The following is a 15,086-nucleotide window of genomic DNA, read 5'->3' as shown; positions in this document are numbered from 1 at the left end:
CCACAATAGATGTGGTAAAGGATTAAATGGAACGCAGACCATTCCATTGACCATATTGGCGCACAGGCAACAAATCTGTACTAACAAATTGGATATTCCTCAACTCCATCATGATTTATGTATTGTAACAGGCCCACAATGTGGTTACTTAAATCCGATTTTGATATATTTGGCTGTTTTCGCAGCACAACATTTATATGTTTTCAGGTTTAGAAGAAGTAAATGCTAACTCCCGTTCATACAAAAGTTACACTTCAATCCGAACTGGTTCTCCGAGAGATTAGTAAAAATGGCTCACCCCGTGTAAAAAAATTGCCTCTTTCCCTTTGTTCAGATTACAACGTCTCACTTTCGGGTTATTTGAAAATGAAATCATCTCCAAAATATTGCTATCTTTAGAACAACCCATAGAAAACTGGTTGCAATTTCTGTTTAATCCACCAGAAAATACAGTACCAATATTACAACAAATATTATGGCTAAACCCAAATATACTAATTTATTTAAAAAATAAATAATTTATAAATACAAAAAATAACAAATTAAATGGTTAAAACTTTGTTTATGATATCATAAATAGGACTGGTGGAGTTATGTCACTGCACAAAAAGGGGGAGAAGCTAAGGAACTTGTCTGTCAGCCCTGCATTAACCTCTACGGGATCGGTGTCCCGTATACGGGACGGTTGAGCTAACGTGTGCTAATGTGATTAGCATGACTGTTGTAAGTAACAGCAAACTTTCCAGGACATAGACATATGGGCAGAAAGCTTAAATTCTTGTTAATCTAACTGCACTGTCCAATTTACAGTAGCTATTGCAGTGAAATAGACCATGCAATTGTTTGAGGAGAGTGCACAACAACAAAAAACTTATCACGGCAACTGGTTTATACATTCACCTCTGAAGGTAAATAATGTACTTACATTCAGTAATCTTGCTCTGATTTGTCATCCTAAGGGTCCCAGAGATAAAATGTAGCATAGTTTTGTTTAATAAAATCAATTTTTATATTCAAATGTAGGGACTGGGTTCTACGGTTTGAACCCCTGCTGTCTCTGGCTCCACACCCACCCCACCCGGCCATCTAGATGTGTGAAGGTTAGTGAATAAGCTAATGATCCATCATGTACGACATTCCTGGGAGTGTGCGAACTTACATTTTGTATGTTCTCTATAGTTATGTACTTGAAAATGTATCAATTGACCAATTCGGCACATTTGGGCAGACTTGATACAAAATAGTCCAGTATTGCAATGCTTCACTGGATCAATCTGAAATTTTGCCACACACTGCTAAAAATCTAAATTGCGCTTAAACTGCAAAATTATATTGTGGCCTTTCTCTTGTATTTCGAAGATGATGCAACAAAAAAATCAATAGAAAACGCATGTTTTTTTGTTTGTATTATCTTTTACCAGATCTAATGTGTTATATTCTCCTACAATAATTTCACATTTCCACAAACTGCAAAGTGTTTCCTTTCAAATGGTATCAAGAATATGCATATCTTTGATTCAGGGCCTGAGCTACAGGCAGTCAGATTTGGGTATGTCATTTTAGGCGAAAATTGAAAAAAAGGCTCCGATCCTTAAGAGGTTAAAGTCTAAAATGTGTTAAAAGAAATTGTGATAAATTAAAAAGTATACCAGTTCCATTTAAGGACCAAAAAAATGTAAGCTGTGCCATACAGGTTGCAAAATAGTTGGTAAGAGATTTTCCATGTGCCGATTCCAAGGCACATAGTTTATGAACTGATATGCAAAACATCGCTGGATTCAAAACTTTCAGTTTATACATTTTTATTATTATACAAAATTATTGCAACCAATACAATGTTATGTATATGGGGGATACAACCAGGGCCGGTCCTTGCCGTTCTGCTGCCATACACAAGACCAAAAAATGCTGCCTCCCACAAAACTAGAATAGTCCCAGTAAGCAAAATGACGTTGAAAAGATATCTAAAATACGTATTTTCCAGACGTTGAAGTTAGGTTCAATTTAGCTTCTGAATGAAAGGTGAAAAGGTATTTTCCATATGTTTAAAATACTTTTTTTTCTCCATATGTTAAACATATTTTCCATGACACTGAAAAGGCATCTTTTCCGGATGTTGAAATCAGGTTCATTTTCGGTTCTGAATGAAAGTTGAAAATAAGTCATTTATATATGTCTATGTTTGGGCCAAATCAAGGCCGGTCTGTACCGCACCAAATCTGAACCAAACATAGACGTTTATGATTGGTTCAGATTTGGTCTGGACTGGACCAAAAACCAAAAACCAATGTCCGTGGATGTGGAAATCAAGGCCGGTTCGGAACTGCACCAAATAAAGACGTCCAAAAGGTGTCGGTCAGTGCTTACTGAGGTGTTGCCTACAGTGTTGCCTGAAATGGAATTGTATTAATGCCCATCCATGTGGTAGGCCCACCGTTTGTAAAACAGGCCATTGCATTGGCTTTATTAGTCCTCATTCCTGTGACTAATTAATTTGGCTATTTAAGCTCTGAATATCAGCTACCCAACTTTATCAGGAGTTATCGGGAGCCTATTTGCAATGTGTTTACACAGTGGGAAATGCAAAAGTATTTTATTTTTCACTATGATAAGCTTGTCAAAAATTGATAGATACAAACTTCAAACCACTGATCATGACAATGGGGTGAAACTCCTGGACAACCGTTGTGATTGTCCATTCCATATTGTCCATTTTACTTTGACCTGTCCTGTTTTTAGGATATGTTGTTTGTTAACATGACAGTGCTTTTTTTTTTTTGATTGAGCGCCATTTAGCTTAGGCTATTTGATCAGAGAAACCTGCATGATGTAAAAAGTGTCCATCTCATTACATTGTCATACATTTTTATCTCCAGCGTGTAGGCTACAGAAAAGGCCACATACTCTTTCTACCATATCCTATATCTGGTATATGATTTATGTTAGATCATTTTTTTTACGGAACGTTCGTGGAGCGCTGCAGAGATCCATCTCTCCAACAGCACCCTGGAGAGGCGCGCTGGGAATGGACAAGCAAAATATTTGCGCACCTGCCTTTAAAAAGTGGGCACTGCTTATCAAAGGGCGGTATCAGTGCTCCCCTAAAAAGCCCATATGCCACTGGTTGAGATAAATTGTTATTGTTTTTGGGCAGAATTATGTGAGGTTTTATGTGTCGTTGTTGGAGGTGTGTCTTGGCCAGTTTAGCTCAGAAAATGCCGCCCTCGTCAATCTGCAGCCATAGGCGGCCGCCTAGTCCTGCCTAATGAGCGGGCCAGCCGTGGATACAACCATCCCAGCTCTGCAGATTTTGCTGCGAAGAGACAGAATCCTTAGATCACTTGTTTTGGTACTGCCCATATGTAGCTTGTTTTTGGTCGCATGTTCAGTAATGGATGAAAAATCACAACATTTACCTAAATGTAACTCTGCAAATAGCACTGCTGGCTGACTTGAAAAGCCATAGTCATTCGTTCAATAATATAATAATAGTCTTAGTAAAAATGTTCATCTTTAATTTACAATCTGTAGAAACTATGAGAATAGAAAGGTTCAGAACTTTTGTGAAACATCACAGCACAGTTGAAAAAATATATGGCAAGTAGAAATCAAAACTGGATGGTATTCAGAGATAGATGGGAGGGGTTGAGGGTAGCTGAAGGGCAAAAAAAGATAACTAGTGTAAAATGTACTGTGTCTGTATGTATAAGATGGAAGTAGAAGCCTAAGTGTTGCTGTCCATTAGTTTACTCCAATTAGGGGAGGGGTGGTAGGGTTAGGGTAAATAAAGAACTGCTGTTGGTGGCACAGGGAGTCTGGAGGGCAAATGTGCTTTGATAGCACTTTCTACCACTGCTGTTTTGAAGATTTGTGTTATAGTTCTAGTGGTCAGCTACCAAATGGTTCAAATGGAATGTTCAAGGTGCACTGATCAGTTATGACATAGATGTTGTAAAGAGGTCCATCGAACCCGAACCAAAACAATGGAATTGCCATGGAAACGCATGGGGGAAAGATCCAGCCTTCTCATTGCCCTCCATCAAAATGTGCCTACATGTTTATTGGTGTATTTCACACTGTTGAGGTAAAAATCGGAGTATAATGCTTGTATGGATGTCAACCTCAAATGTTAATGTCATCGTCACCAATCAACTGCATTACAGTTAAAAATGACTTTGACTACCACCACCGATTTCTGTATGCTAGCTATATTAACCAGCTAATATGGACAGGAGTTTTTTTGGGGGGTAGACCAGCTTTAATATTGCAGATATATTGTGGGTTCTATCAATGTAATTGTCTGTATCATTTCCAATCCCAATATATTTTTTTCCTCATAAAATATTTTACCATAACCCTACCACCCCTCCCCTAATTGGAGTAAACTAATGGACAACAATACTTAGGCTTCTACTTCCAGATTATACATACTATGTACAGTACCAGTCAAAAGTTTGGACACACCTACTCATTCAAGGGTTTTTCTATATTTTTACTATTTTATACATTGTAGAATAATAGTGAAGACATCAAAACTATGAAATAACACATATGGAATCATGTAATAACCAAAAAGTGTTAAACAAATCAAAATATATTTTATATTTGAGATTCTTCAAATAGCCACCCATTGCCTTGATGACAACTTTGCACACTCTTGGCATTCTCTCAACCAGCTTCACCTGGAATACTTTTCCAACAGTCTTGAAGGAGTTCCCACATATGCTGAGCACTTGTTGGCTGCTTTTCCTTCACTCGGCCGTCCGACTCATCCCAAACCATCTCAATTGGGTTGAAATCGGGGGACTGTGGAGGCCAGGTCATCTGATGCAACGCTCCATCACTCTCCTTCTTGGTAAAATAGCCCTTACACAGCCTGGAGGTGTGTTGGTCATTGTCCTGTTGAAAAACAAATGATAGTCCCACTAAGGCCAAACCAGATGGGATGGCGTATCGCTGCGGAATGCTGTGGTAGCTATGCTGGTTAAGTGTGCCTTGAATTCTAAATAAATCACAGACAGTGTCACCAGCAAAGCACCCCCACACCATAACACCTCCTCCTCCATGCTTTAAGGTGGGAACTACACATGCAGAGATAATCCGTTCATCCACACCGCACATCACAAAGATACGGCAGTTGGAACCAAAAATTTCAAATTTGGACTCCAGACCAAAGGACAAATTTCCACCGGTCTAATGTCCATTGCTCGTGTATCTTGGCCCAAGCAGGTCTCTTCTTATTATTGGTGTCCTTTAGTAGTGTTTTCTTTGCAGAAATTCGACCATGAAGGCCTGATTCACACAGTCTCCTCTGAACAGTTGATGTTGAGATGTGTCTGTGACTTGAACTCTGTGAAACATTTATTTGGGCTGCAATTTCTGAGGCTGGTAACTCTAATGAACCTATCCTCTGCAGCAGAGGTAACTCTGGGTCTTCCTTTCCTGTGGCAGTCCTAATGAGAGCCAGTTTCATCATAGCGCTTGATGGTTTTTGCGACTGCACTTGAAGAAACGTTAAAAGTTCTTGAAATGTTCCGTATTGACTGACCTTCATGTCTTAAAGTAATGATGGACTGTCATTTCTCTTTGCTTATTTGAGCTGTTCTTGCCATAATATGGACTTGGTCTTTTACCAAATATGGCTATCTTCTGTATACCCCACCTACCTTGTCACAACACAACTGATTGGCTTAAACACATAAAGAAGGAAATAAATTCCACAAATTAACTTTAAAAAAGGCACACCTGTTAATTGAAATGCATTCCAGGTGACTACCTCATGAAGCTGGTTGAGAGAATGCCAAGAGTGTACAAAGCTGTCATCAAGGCAAAGGGTGGCTATTTGAAGAATCTAAAATATAACATATATTTGATTTGTTTAACACTTTTTTGGTTACTACATGATTCCATATGTGTTATTTCATCGTTTTGATGTCTTCACTATTATTCTACAACGTAAAAAATAGTACAAATAAAGAAAAACCCTTGAATGAGTAGGTGTGTCTGTCACAACTTCCTCCGAAGCTGCCACCTCTCCTTGTTCGGGCAGGCTTCGGCGTTCATCGTCACCGGCCTTCTAGCCACTGCCGCTACTCATCTCATCATTCCATTTGTTTTGTCTTGTTTATTACACACACCTGGTTTATATCCCCTCATCAGTACCTGTATAAATGTTCCCTCTGCCCCCTTGTCTTTGTGTGTGATTGTTTATTGTGGAGAGTAGTGTATCTCGGTGGAGCTCCTTGTATTTTGTATCGCTGGGATATTTCCACGTGTGCCTTGTATTTTCCAGTGCGCCTGTTTTGCGCACTGGAGTGTTTGACCCGTTACTGCGTAACTCTGTGGTTGCGGAATAAAGCCTGTTATTCTGTGTTTTACCCTCCTGCGCCTGACTCCTTCAACATCACCTCATCACAGAATCACACACCCGTAGACATGGAGTCAGCAGGAGAGGAGCACATGCCGTGCCGAGTCGTGGCACGGGTCAGAGAGCATGCGATGATACTAGCCAGCTTGGGGGAAGTGATGGATCGGGTTCTCCAGGTCGTCCAATGCCTGGAGATGAGAGGACCCAATCTTTCGGGACCAGCTGAGCGACCGGATCCAGCCACCCACACCCCAGCACCCAGAGGGATTCATATATCCTGACCACAGGATTTCGACAGGATAGCTGCCCTCTGCCAGGGATTCCTCCTACAACTGGAGTTATACCTTTCGAACATCAGCCCGGCGCCATCGGAGCGGGAGAAGGTGTCCGCCCTCGTCTCCTGCCTCTCGGGGAAAGCCCTGGAGTGGTTCAACGCGGTCTGGAGTGAAGGAGGAGCCGCATTGGACAACTACGGGGAGTTCACTCGCCTCTTTCGGGCCGTCTTCGATCACCCGCCCGAAGGTATAGAGGCTGGCGAGCGGCTGGTTCACCTGAGGCAGGGGACGAGGACCGCACAGGACTTCGCCCTGGAGTTTCGGACTCTAGCGGCTGGGTCCGGGTTGAACGAGCGGGCCCTCATCGACCACTTCCGGTGCCATCTACGAGAGGACGTCCGAAGGGAGCTAGCCTGCCGGGACACCATGTTGTCCTTCAATTAACTGCTGGAGATGGTCATCCGGTTGGACAATCTGCTGGCTGCTCGAGGGGCCTGCCCGTTCCAACTTCCCTCCCACCATGCTAAACCCGGATAGGGAGATGATGGAGATGGGTGGAGCGGCAATCCGGGAGAGCGGAGGACGAAAGCGCCAGTGTCACTCTCGTGGCACGAGAGGACATTCTCCTGCACGCTGTTGTCTGCGTTCTTTTGGGTCTGGAGGCGGCAGGCAGGGCACTCTCGCATCACCCCAGGTATGGAACATCCACACTCGTTCAGAGCCCTCTGTTGCGCACTGTACCCTACACATCCACTTTCCTGATTACACAGTAGCTCCCCAGTGTAAGGCACTGGTCGATTCAGGCGCAGCTAGGAACTTTATGGACAGGTCATTTGCACATAGTCTAGGCATTACATTGGTTCCCCTATCCATTCCACTCCCCAACAGAGTACTTGACAGTCGACCATTAGGGTCCGGGTTTGTTAGGGAAGTTACAGCACCAGTAACTATGGTTACGCACGAGACCCATAGAGAGCAAGTCACCTTTTTTATAATTGAGTCTCCTGATTTCCCTGTTGTGTTAGGTCTTCCCTGGTTAGCACTACACAACCCCACCTTTTCATGGCCGCAGAGGGTTCTCACGGGGTGGTCGCGAGAGTGTCAGGGTAAGTGTCTAAGTGTTTCCGTTGGTGCAACCATGGTGTAAAGTCCAGACACTACCTCCACCGTGCGCATTCCCCCCGAATACCTCGATTTGGCGCACACGTTTTCCAAAACGCAGGCGACCAAATTACCACCTCATCGGGCAGGGGATTCCACGATAAACATCCGGGTAGACGCTGCAACTCCAAGGAGTCAAGTGTATACCCTGTCGCAGGCTGAAACGGAGGCGATGGAGACATACGTCTCAGAGTCCCTGCGCCAGGGGTTTTATGTCCCTCCACTTCGTCCGCCTCCTCAAGTTTCTTTTTTTGGAAGAAGAAAGATGGAGGTCTGTGCCCTTGCATTGATTACCGAGCACTGAACAAGGGGACTATACGTTATAGTTATCCTCTACCCCTCATTCCATCTGTGATCGAGTCAATGCATGGGGCGCGCTTCTTCACAAAATTAGATCTCCGGAGTGCGTACAACCTGGTGCGTATCCAAGAGGGGGACGAGTGGAAGACAGCATTTAGCACAACCACGGGGTATTACGAATACCTGGTGATGCAGTACGGTTTGATGAATGCTCTATCAGTCTTCTAGTCCTTTGTGAACAAGGTGTTTCGGGACATGCTTGGTCGCGGTGTAGTCAATGACATTCTGGTGTATTCCGCTACGCACGCCAAGCATGTGTCCCTGATTCGCAAAGTGCTGGCCCGACTGTTGGAACATGACCTTTATGCCAAGGCATTATGTTCCTGTACCCAAGAAAGCAAAGGTAACTGAACTAAATGACTATCGCCCTGTAGCACTCACCTCTGTCATCATGAAGTGCTTTGAGAGACTAGTCAAGGATCATATAACCTCTACCTTACCTGTCACCCTAGACCCACTTCAATTTGCTTACCGCCCCAATAGATCCACAGACGATGCAATCACCATCACACTGCACACTGCCCTATCCCATCTGGACAAGAGGAATACCTATGTAAGAATGCTGTTCATTGACTATAGCTCAGCATTCAACACCATAGTACCCTCCAAGCTCATCATTAAGCTCAAGGCCCTGGGTCTGAACCCCGCCCTGTGCAACTGGGTCCTGGACTTCCTGATGGGCCGCCCCCAGGTGTTGAAGGTAAGAAACAACATCTCCACTTTGCTGATCCTCAACACTGGGGCCCCACAAGGGTGCATGCTCAGCCCCCTCCTGTACTCCCTGTTCACCCATGACTGCGTGGCCAAGCACGCCTCCAACTCAATCATCATGTTTGCAGACGACACAACAGTAGTAGGCTTGATTACCAACAATGACGAGACCGCCTACAGGGAGGAGGTGAGGTTTCTGGGAGTGTTGTGCCAGGAAAATAACCTCTCACTCAACGTCAACAAATCAAAGAAGATGATCGTAGACTTCAGGAAACAGCAGAGGGTGCACCTCCCTATCCACATCGACGGGACCGCAGTGGGGAAGGTGGAAATCTTCAAGTTCCTTGGCGTACACATCACAGACAAACGGAAATGGTCCACCAACGCAGACAGTGTGGTGAAGAACCTCAGGAGGCTGAAGAAATTTGGCTAGGAACCTAAAACCCTCACAAACTTTTACAGATGCACAATTGAGAGCATCCTGTCGGGCTGTATCACCCCGTGGTACGGCAATTGCACCGCCCGCAACCGCAGGGCTCTCCAGAGGGTGGTGCGGTCTGCCGAACGCATTACCAGGGGCAAACTACCCGCCCTCCATGACACATACAGCACCCGATATCACAGGAAGGCCAAAAAGATCATCAAGGACATCAACCACCCGAGCCACTGCCTGTTCACCCCGCTATCATCCAGAAGGCGAGGTCAGTACAGGTGCATCAATGCTGGGACCGAGAGAATGAAAAACAGCTTCTATCTCAAGGCCATCAGACTGTTAAATAGCCATCACTAGCACATTAGAGGCTGCTGCTGCCTATTGAAATCACTGGCCACTTTAAGAAATGGAACACTAGTCACTTTAATAATGTTTACATATCTTGCACTACTCATCTCATATGTATATACTGCATTCTATTCTATAATATTCTACTGTCTCTTAGTCCATGCCGCTCTGTCATTGCTTGTCCATATATGTACATTTTCTTAAATTCCATTCCTTACTAGTTTTGTGTGTATTGGGTATATATTGTGGAATTGTTAGATATTACTTGTTAGATATTACTGCACTATCGGAGCTAGAAGCACAAGCATTTCGCTACACCCGCTATAACATCTGCTAAACACGTGTATGTGACAAACAAAATTTGATTTGATTTGAAGGCAGAAAAGTGTCTGTTTTTCCAACAGTCCGTCTCCTTCCTCGGATACCACATTACCACCTCAGGTGTGGAGATGGCGGGAGATCGCATTTCAGCCGTGCGTAATTGGCCGACTCCAACCATGGTTAAGGAGGTGCAGCGCTTTATTGGCTTTGCCAAGTACTATCGGAGGTTTATCCGGGGCTTTGGAAAGGTCGCAGCTCCCATCACATCTCTGTTGAAGGTTGGGCCGTCCCGGCTCCGCTGGTCTGCTGAGGCTGACAGGGCCTTCAGTAAACTGAGGGTTCTGTTCACCTCAGCCCCGGTACTGGCCCATCCCGATCCATCACTACCGTTCATAGTGGAGGTGGATGCGTCCGAGGTAGGGATAGGCGCTGTCCTATCTCAACGCTCGGGCACGCCACGCAAGCTCCGCCCCTGTTCCTTCTTCTTCAAGAAGCTCAGCCCGGCGGAGCAGAACTGCGACGTTGGTGATTGGGAGCTGTTGGCTGTGTGGAGGCACTGGCTCGAGGGGGCGAAACACCCTTTCCTCGTCTGGACGGACCACCGTAACCTGGAGTACATCCGGGCAGCGAGGAGGCTGAACCCTCGCCAGACCAGGTGGGCCCTATTCTTCACACAGTTTGACTTACACTATACATCCCGGGTACGAAGAACGTGAAGGCAGACACACTGTCACGGCTGTACGACACAGAGGAGAGGCCCATAGGCAACACCCCCATACTCCCGGCCTCCTGTATTGTGGCGCTGGTAGTATGGGTGAAATCTGGAATCTGCCCCTCCGCCTGCCCTGCCGGAAGCTGAGCCCGCAGTTTGTGGGGCCGTTCAAAGTCCTGAGGAGAATAAACGAGGTTACTTATAGGTTACTACTCCCTCCAGATTACCGCATTAACCCTTCATTCCATTTGTCTCTCCTCAGGCCGGTGTTTGTTGGTCCGCTCCAGGAGTCTGAGGTGCGGGAGGTCCCTGCGCCCCCTCTGGACATCGAGGGGGCCCTGGCTTACTCTGTGCGTTCCATCCTGGATTCGAGGCGTCGGGTGGGGGTCCTTCAGTACCTCGTGGAGTGGGAGGGGTACGGTCCGGAGGAGCGGTGCTGGGGATATCCTCGATCCCTCCCAGTTGCGGGATTTTCACCGTCGCCATAGGCTCGCCCTGCTCAGCATCCTCCTGGCTGTCCCCGAGGCCGGTGTCGGCGCGCTGCTGGAGCTGCGCATCAGGGGGGGGGGGGGGGGGTACTGTCACGACTTCCTCTCCTTGTTCGGGCAGGCTTCGGCGTTCATCGTCACCGGCCTTCTAGCCACTGCCGCTCCTCATCTCATCATTCCATTTGTTTTGTCTTGTTTATTACACACACCTGGTTCATATCCCCTCATCAGTACCTGTATAAGTGTTCCCTCTGCCCCCTTGTCTTTATGTGTGATTCTTTATTGTGGAGAGTAGTGTAGCTCGGTGGAGCTCCTTGTATTTTGTATCGCTGGGATATTTCCCCGTGTGGCTTGTATTTTCCAGTGCGCCTGTTTTGCGCACTGGAGTGTTTGACGCGTTACTGCGTAACTCTGTGGTTGCGGAATAAAGCCTGTTATTCTGTGTTTTACCCTCCTGCGCCTGACTCCTTCAACATCACCTCATCACAGTCTCCAAACTTTTGACTGGTAGTGTACATTTTACAGACACGGTACACTTGACACTAGTTATCATTTATTTGAAAAACAGTTTCCATTATAATTTGTCGCAATAAAGTTTGACAAAATGAAAATCCACCGAACTAATAAAAATATCTGCCTTTTCCATTAGACTACACGTCACAATATTTTTTTTTGCGACATTGCTTTTGTAGAATAAACCTGGGTGAATGGCAACCAGCCTAGAGACAGAACAGAGACACACGGAACTCTGACATAACCTGGGAAATATGAACAAAATAAACCATACAGTGTATTCGGAAAGTATTCAGAAACCCTCCCTTTTTCCACATTTTGTGACGTTACAGCCTTATTCTAAAATGTATGAAATCCAGACGTGACGCTTGGCATTCAGGCCAAAGAGTTCAATCTTGGTTTCATCAGTGCAGAGAATCTTGTTTCTCAAGGTCTGAGAGTCCTTTAGGTGCCTTTTGGCAAACTCCAAGCGGGCTGTCATGTGCCTTTTACTGAGGAGTGGCTTCCTTCTGGACACTCTACCATAAAGGCCTGATTGGTGGAGTGCTGCAGAGATGGTTGTCCTTCTGGAAGGTTCTCCCATCTCCACAGAGGAACACTGGAGTTCTGTCAGAGTGACCATCGGGTTCTTGGTCACCTCCCTGACCAAGGCCCTTTTCCCCCGATTGCTCAGTTTGGCCAGGCAGCCAGCTCTAGGAAGAGTCTTGGTGGTTCCAAACTTCTTCAATTTAAGAATGATGGAGGCCACTGTGTTCTTGGGGACCTTCAATGCTGCAGAGATTTTTTGTTACCTTTCCCCAGATCTGTGCCTTGACACAATCCTGTCTCGAAGCTCTACGGACAATTCCTTCGACCTCATGGCTTGGTTTTTGCTCTGACATGCACTGTCAACTGTGGGACCTTATATAGACAGGTGTGTGCCTTTCCAAATCATGTCCAATCAATTGAATTTACCACAGGTGGACTCCAATCAAGTTGTAGAAACATCTCAAGGATGATCAATGGAAACAGGATGCCCCTGAGCTCAATTTCGAGTATCATAGCAAAGGGTCTTAATACTTATGGAAATAAGGTATTTCTGTTTCACTTTGTCAATATTGGGGTATTGTGTGTAGATTGATGCAGATTTTTATTTATTTAATCCATTTAAGAATAAGGCTGTAACGTAACAAAATGTGGAAAAAGTCAAGGGGTCTGAATAATTTCCGAATGCACTGTACATTGAAACCATACATTGAGATGCACTATGCAGAAATGGCTCCGCCATTTCCTTGTTTGCTAAAACTCGAATAGTTCGCCTAATTTCAGTTTATGTGACAAAACAAGCAAGTATAGTGTAGAGAGTCATTGTACCATCTAAACCACTGTGAAATCTATTTTCCAGAACCAAAAATATTGTAGTTTCAGCTGTTTGAAGGTGGTGTACAAAACCGAAAGTAAAAGACGCAAAAACGAAACTTAAGCACGGGAAGCATAGAAATAGTGCACATAGAACAGATCTTGCGCTTCTTAGACTTGCTTTCAATGAGAATGACAGATTTATAACTGACATTTCTATGTGAATTTGGTCAGGTCACCCAAAACGTTACATATTGCAGCTTTAAATAACCAGACATTTTACCTCATGAGTCTTGCTAACGTTCATGTGCACAATAAACATCGCACCACTCACCACGCACAACTCAGAGGGCAAGAAATGGTAGGCCTAAATGAAAATTTATCATATCAAACATGAAACAGAAATGTCTAAGTAGATAGGTTTCCATCCAATTGGCTACAGATTTTCATGCGAATATTAAAAATTTCTAAAATATGCATTATCTCCACCAGTGGTGTCTTTCCACCCAATGGATTTGTTGCAGATAAAAATCAGTGTGTGATGACGTAGTGCACACAAAATTCCATTTTTTGTTTAAGTTTTCATGTACCGAATAATAATCTAAAATTCTATGTGTTTTCATCGCATTTTCTACTCTACCGAGTTTTGTCACAAAAACTGTTGCGTTGAATAGCAAATGTGCCTACTCTGGTCTTGGCACGTGGGCTCTAACTTTTTAGCTTGCAGATACAGTACAGGTAGGCTGTGCTGCTAGGCTAGACTACATGATGCGATTATTATGGATTTGTATTTGTTTTATGGATATTATGGATTTTTATTTGTCAAACGGCAGTCAAGCATCGATCATCATGTCACCAGAATAAGACCCTCAATATTTATTGGAAAGGAGCATAAACTGCATGGTTTCCCGAGTCATAGTGGGAGGACCACACACCGTGTCATCGCGTGACTCCAAGTTGACGTCGATATTATGGTTGTTTATCAATATTTGCGCATAAATGTGTTTCCACCACCATTTCTCGCTAATACATTTTACAGACAAAAAAGATCCCATTATGTCGAAGGAACAAATTATCTGTCGGGCATTTATAAAATTGTACCGGAACTACCTCTTTTCATCACAGCTGTCGTGATTATTTTTTTTATAAGGTATGACTTTACTCGTATTAAAACTGTGGATGGAAACGTAGATATTTTTGCAATAAACGGTCAGGTAAAGTCAGACTCGAGTCCAAGTCATGTAACTCCAGTCCACGAATAGTATTCAAATGACAGATATCACATGACATCGAGGTAACAGTGTTCACGTGTTTCCTCCAGGTGACTTTGAATCTGGTTCAGGAGAAGAAGAAGCGGAGGCTAGGTGTTTTTGGATGGATGACGAGAAGGAGACCTGGCTGACAACTGTTGCACATTTTGGGAGCATGGAGAGGCCAGAGGTACTGTAGCTAGACTAGTAAATTGGGCTAAGGAACAGAAGGTGGGTATTGGAGAAAGGCCATTAGTGCGTGTTCTGCAAGCAGTACATGAAGGCGCGGCATGAGCGCGGTGAACAGATAGACGTGGTTATGGACAGCGAGGAAGAAGGAGAAGAGCCGAGTGCAGTGGGAAGATGTGTGTTGAGGAAAAATGGCGGCAACTACAAAACATATTCTGCTGTCTCTGATTGCTCAGAAATTGAACCTGACGAGAGTGAGGATGAATTACCTGTGGTGCAGGAGGTGTGGTGAAGACCTCAGAGTCCATGCCTCCCCCCGATGGTCATGCAAAGGGATGATTCGGGCCCAGTGGGAGTGACATTTTTGGAAGAAATGGATCCCTGCCTTTTGGCTGATCCATATGTATTCTCAGGCTGGGTAGAAAATAAGTTGGGTAAGTTGTTAAATCGGTGAAGGTAGCTCTAAGTGGACTTCTGAGGATTTTCTGTGTTTCTTCTGTCCAAAGGGAGTGGGTGCTTCACATCACACGACTAGGAACAAGAGCTGTGACTTGCTCTTGGGAGCAGGGCACCTTTGAAAGGAGTGATTATTGGGGTGGCGTTAAGTGTTGAGGTGGAGC

At 44.6% G+C, this 15,086-nt stretch overlaps 1 protein-coding gene across 1 annotated transcript in view; it reads right to left on the bottom strand.

Moving 5' to 3' along the window:
• LOC311130585 (LIM and SH3 domain protein 1-like) overlaps positions 1 to 15,086 on the bottom strand; it is a 40,622-nt gene that overhangs the window by 2,952 nt on the left and 22,584 nt on the right. The window lies entirely within an intron of this gene.

The sequence above is a fragment of the Coregonus lavaretus genome (genome assembly GCF_964263955.1).
Source record: "Coregonus lavaretus genome assembly, chromosome: 1".
In the NCBI taxonomy this organism is placed as follows: Eukaryota; Metazoa; Chordata; class Actinopteri; order Salmoniformes; family Salmonidae; genus Coregonus; species Coregonus lavaretus.
This window is presented reverse-complemented; position numbering and strand designations above follow the sequence as displayed.